This window comes from Notamacropus eugenii, chromosome 1 (assembly GCF_028372415.1).
Source record: "Notamacropus eugenii isolate mMacEug1 chromosome 1, mMacEug1.pri_v2, whole genome shotgun sequence".
NCBI lineage: Eukaryota > Metazoa > Chordata > Mammalia > Diprotodontia > Macropodidae > Notamacropus > Notamacropus eugenii.
Genome location: NC_092872.1, coordinates 460,474,278 through 460,480,041, shown reverse-complemented (window position 1 = coordinate 460,480,041; position 5,764 = coordinate 460,474,278). Strand labels below are relative to the sequence as shown.

Below are 5,764 nucleotides of genomic sequence, written 5' to 3'. Positions count from 1 at the left end.
TTCCCAGATGAGAGAAGAGATGAGTGTGAGATCCACTGCTTTCTAGGAGCCCAGAGCTGAAGAGTAAGTGACTTGTGGACATGGAGGTCCAGGTCAGTACCCTCTCTGCACCATAAGTTAAGAATGGTAGACTGTCTCCCCTGGGAATTTGAAGCAAATTCATTCTATCTGATAGCACACTCTATGGGGGTCTGTTCAAGTACTAATATGGAGAAATGGAGTATAGTCTACACCAGGGATGGGGAACCTGCAGCCTCGAGACCACACATGGCCTTCTAGGTCCTTGAGTGTGGCCTTTTGACTGAGTCCAGGTTCTGCAGAACAAATCTTTTTGTTAAGGGGATTTGTTTTGTGAAGTTTGGATTCAGTCAAAGGGCCACACTTGAGGACCTAGAGGGCTACATGTGGCCTTGAGACTGCAGGTTGCCCACCCCTATACCAATACCTCAACACAACCCCTCTCCCATCCACCCTCATTCCATTGTAGAACACCCTATAAGGTCTGTGTAGAAAGTCAGCATTATATCCCTGAATCCTATATATTTACAGTCCTTTCCACAAGATCCTTGGATAAGCCTAGTGAAGTCCAACAGATGGCACTGTTGAGATTCCTCTCCTGACACACAGATGGGAATTTCCCTGCCTGTGTTCTCCCCTTGCAATCCTCTCAAATCTTCATCTCTTTGCAAATTCCATCTTTACTCCCTCACTGATGCCTCTTAATTTCTTTCTACATCTTTTATGCATGATCCAGCTCAGAAAGGCATTTTGGGATACAGTCAGTATCGGAGTTGCAACACAAAATAAAATCACAGCTCATTATTTTTTCTATATCAAGGCTTATTTTTCTCTGTTCTGTAGAGGCTAATCTTCCCTGAGCTGCTGCCTTCAGATCCTCAAAACCTGACAATTTCTGCTTTCATCTGTCAGCTGCACCTCTTCCGATACCTGGGATGCCCCGGTTTGGGATTGGGAAACTTGAGGGGATCACAGAACTCATGGGGAAGGCTGGGAATGCAACATTTGCATGCAGAGAGCTGAATGCAACACATCCTTCGAGTGTGCCTCCAATAAATAATGTAGCCTTCTAGTCACTATGCCAGGAAACCCCTTTTGTCAAAGCCCCTTAACTCAGAAGTGGGACTATGGTAATATGAGCTGGGCTGAATTCGACTTTTGAAATATCTATGAAAGGAGGCTCGCTAAACAAATTTAAAGAATAAATGGGATTATGCCTCTTAGCCCACCTTGCATCATCATCCCATTTTTATGTTAGTTTTTTACTCCTCAAATTAATTGCAAGTTATTTGAGGGCAGGGGACATGCCTTTTTCTCCTCCCACATGAAACTTAGCAGAAATAATGTCTTTTGATTGCCAGGATGGCCCTGACATTACATGGTTAAGGGGAGTTATATTGTTTGCCTTCTCAATGGGTTGGGGAAGGTTAGGAGCATGGAGGGAGAACTTTTGGAATTCAAAATTTTTAAAAAATGGATGTTAAAAATAAATAAGTCCATAATAATAATAAAAATAAAGAGGATGGGCCTTTTCCCTTAACATCTTTGGATCATGAGCACGTAGATTTAGATCTAGACAGTACCTCAAAGGATGAGGAAACTAAGGACCAGAAAGAACCTTAGGCTGAAAGGTTAAGTAATTTGTACAGAACCATGTAGGTAGTAAATGTCAGAGTGCAGTCATGAACTTATTTCTTTGATTCTGAAGTTCATGCCCTTTTCTTTTCTAAGATTTAAATTTATTTATTTATCTTTAGTTTTCAACATTCATTTTCACAAGATATTGAGTTCCAAATTTCTCCCCATCTTTCCCCACCCCTACCCCCATGGCAAGCATTCTGATTACCCCTTCCCCCACTCTGCCCTCCTTTTCACCATCTCCCCACTTATCCCCTTCCCCTTTACTTTCTTGAAGGGCAAGATAGATTTCTATACCCCATTGCCTGCATATCTTATTTCCCAGTTGCATATAAAAACAATTTTTTAACATTTGTTTTTAAAATTTTGAGTTCCCAATTTTCTCCCTTCTTCTTTCCCCACACACCTTAGTTGAGAAGGCAAGTTATTCAATATAGGTTATACATGTGTAGTTATGCAAATCACCTCCATAATAGTCATGTTGATAAAGACTAGCTGTATTTCCTTTCATCATATTCCACACCCCCAATTCTATTTTCTCCTTTGACCCTGTCCCTCTTCTAAAATTTTAGCTTCTGACTACCCCCTTCTCCAATATGCCCTTCCTTCTATCATCCCCTCTTTCCTGTAAGGTAAGATATCCAGTTGAGTGTGTATATTATTCCCTCCTTAAGCTAAATCCGATAACAGTAAGATTCACTCATTCCTTCTCATCTTCCCCCCTCCCATTGTGAAACCTTTTTCTTGCCTCTTTTATGTGAGATAATTTACCCCATTCTATTTCTCCCTTTCCACTTCTCCCAATATATTCTTCTCTCACCCCTTAGTTCTATTTTTTTTAGATATCATCCCTTCATATTCAACTCACCCTGTGCCTTCTATATATGTATCTATGTATCTATCTATCTCCTTCAACTACTCTAATACCGAGAAAGGTCTCATGAGTTAAAAATATCATCTTTCCATGTAGGAATATAAACAGTTCAACTTTAGTAAATCTCCTATAATTTCTCTTTCCTGTTTACTTTTTTTCATGCTCCTCTTGATTTTTGTATTTGAAATTCAAATTTTCTATTCAGTTCTGGGGTATTTTCATCAAGAATACTTGAAAGTCCTCTATATCCTTGAATATCCACTTTTCCCCCTGGAGTATTATACTTAGTTTTGCTGGGTAGGTAATTCTTGGTTTTAATCCTAGATCTTCTGACCTCTGGAATATCATCTTCCAAGCCCTTTGATCCCTTCAATTTATTTATTTATTTTCATATCACATAAAACAATTCCAACTTTTGGTCAGGCGATACTTCTTTTAAAGCATTTGCAATACAGACCACAAATGAAATTTTTTTAAACATCAGCCAACTGAGACATAGATAATAACTATGTATGCTAACTTCACAAGCCCTTGACCTAATTGTCTCTACACTATTACTAAGAATTAAAGGACCCTAACTTATTGTTGTTGGTCTAAAGTCCTAAGCCTAATAAGTTAATTTTATACTTAATCTCAGATGTTCCCCTACCAACAATCTATAATTTAATAGATCTGGTATTAAGCTTACAAACCTTTTGACTATAGGAAATTGCCACTAAGAGTAGTGACATTGCAGGGAAACAATATCTTCCCAACTTCATGTCAATTCCAGGCAGGAGTAGATTGTCAATTTGCATTCAGTGAGACTTAAAGTCTGGCAGGTGTTAATGGGGGAAATTGAGTCAGGAGAATCCTACTAGAAGTTGCTAGATCTGGTGTTACCCTGGTTGTATTTCCACAATACAATATTTCCATAATTCTTTCTTTCTTGCTGATTGCAATATATTTTTTTCCTTGTCATGGGAACTCTAGAATTTGGCTACAATATTCTTAGGAGTTTTACTTTTAGTGTCTCTTTCCAAAGGCAATTGGTGGATTCTTTCAATTTCTATTTTACCCTCTGGATCTAGAAAATTAGGGCAGTTTTCCCTGATACTTTGTTGAAAGATGATGTCTAGGCTCTTTTTTTGATCATGGCTTTCAGGTAATCCAATAATTTTTTAATTATCTCTGCTGAATCTATTTTCTAGGCTAGTGGTTTTCCAGTGAGATATTTTACATTGTCTTCTGTCTTTGCTCTCTGCCAAAAAAAAAACCTGTTTTATAATTTCTTGATTTCCCATAAAGTCTTTAGCTTCCATTTGCTCCATTCTAATTTTGAAGGAATTATTTTCTTCAGTGAGCTTTTGGACCTCCTTTTCCATTTGGCCAGTTTTGTTTTAAAGTAGCTCTTCTCATTGGCTTTTTGGACTTCTTTTGCCATTTGGGTTAGTCTATTTTTACGAGCAATTGATTTTGTTTAATCATTTCTGCATTTACAGCTGAAACTCTGGGATTTCAAAATTAACATCTCTGTCTATCAGTTTCTTATATATGCCAGAAAACATTTGTACCTTTTGCTTCTCGTTGTTCTACGGTGCTTTATCCAAATGGCCCTTTATGAGACTGCTGCCATCTAGTTTCCCACAGATTCTCTAGCCAGCAATTTCACTTGGAAAGACAAGGCCTTCAATGATTGCATCACACGCAGCATCCAAGTATGGTTCCTGGGATGCTTCTGCTTATTTTTTGTATGGCTTTTTCTTGTTGTCTGGTAAAGACTGCATGTTTGCCACTGAATTTTTTCTCCAATTCAGGAACTAGTCATACTGAAAATATTATAGCTGAAGAACTGGAACAAAAATGATGATAGCTTTCCTGCCACCACCAACTTCAAAACTGCTGTAATATTCAGCTCTCATAATTGAGCCTTTCAGTCAGAGTTCATCTCCACCTCTAATAGAGTCTGGGTAATGCCATACTCAAACTTGTCTGGCTTCTTGCCTTTGGCCTCCATGATTTTCATGTTGGAACTGAACATGGCACTGCCTCAAGGCATCCCAGCCTAGGAGTGGTTAGTCTATTTTTAAAAGTGTTATTTTCTTCAGCATTTTTTGGGTCTCCTTTAGCAAGCTGTTGATTTGATTTTCATGATTTTCTTGCATCGCTCTCATTGCTCTTCCCAATTTTTCCTCTACTTCTCTTAGTTGGTTTTAAAAGTCCTTTTTGAGCTTCTTCGTGGCTTTCAATCAATTCATACTCAGCTTGGAGGCTTTTGATGTAGGAACTTTTGACTCTGCTGTCCTCCTCTGGTTTTATGCCCTAATCTTCCTTTTCACCAAAGTAAGATTTTATAGTCTGACTTTTTTTTTGATGTTTACTCATCTTCCTAGCCAAACACCTGACTTTGTAACTCTTTGTCAAGGCAAAACTCTGCTTCCAGTGGTGGTTGGTGTGGGGGTGGGTGTACTGTCCCAGGCTTCAGGGATTTTGTGTCATTTGCTCAATTCCCCCACCACCTGTGGGTTCAGAGCTCCAGGAGCAGCCTCTGCTGCTGTGGCCACCACCTGCCACTGCCACAACCCTCACCATACTGGGGCTAGGGCCAGACCCAGCCAAACTACATGCTCCTCTTTCACCCGGGTCCCACAGAGGTTTTGGCATTTGCAGATTGAGAAACTGCAAACTGCCACATTTGTCAATGGTTCAGTCCCCTGAGGCTTGTTCTGGCCTATTTGTGCCAGTGTGGCCCATGCCAGACTGTGCTCTGCTCCCTGCCTGGTGTGATAGATCCTTCCTGTTGACTTTCCAGGTTGTCTTGGGCTGGGGATTTGTTTCACTCTGTCATTTTTGTGGGTTCTGTAAGTCTAGAATTTGTTTAGAGTCATTTTTACAGGTATTTGGAGGGCTTTGGGGGAGAGTTCAAGGAAGTCCCTGCTTTTACTCTGCCACCTTGGCTCTGCCCCATCCATGCCCTTGTCAATGTAACTTACAGCTTCTCTGCACTTCTGCACAAAGAATTGGTATGGCATATACAAATCATTACTGTTTATTCATTAAAACTTGTACCTCAGGGCTTTTATAGGGTAATACTATTTTCCTAGTTTAAATTACTGTTTTTCTGAGTTATAAAGACTCTCTAAAGTCTTATATGGTTGAGATTTTTCTCTAATTCAGACAAACTTTATTCTTATTTGAACAAATGATATGGTAGTTACTGGTAATCCTGGGCCATTAATATTTTCCTTGTACTTC

General features: G+C 39.5%; 1 pseudogene; it reads right to left on the bottom strand.

The window, feature by feature from the left end:
- Positions 1–4,005: 4,005 nt before the first annotated feature.
- LOC140526798 (small ribosomal subunit protein eS7-like) lies at positions 4,006–4,550 on the bottom strand (annotated as a pseudogene).
- Positions 4,551–5,764: the final 1,214 nt, after the last annotated feature.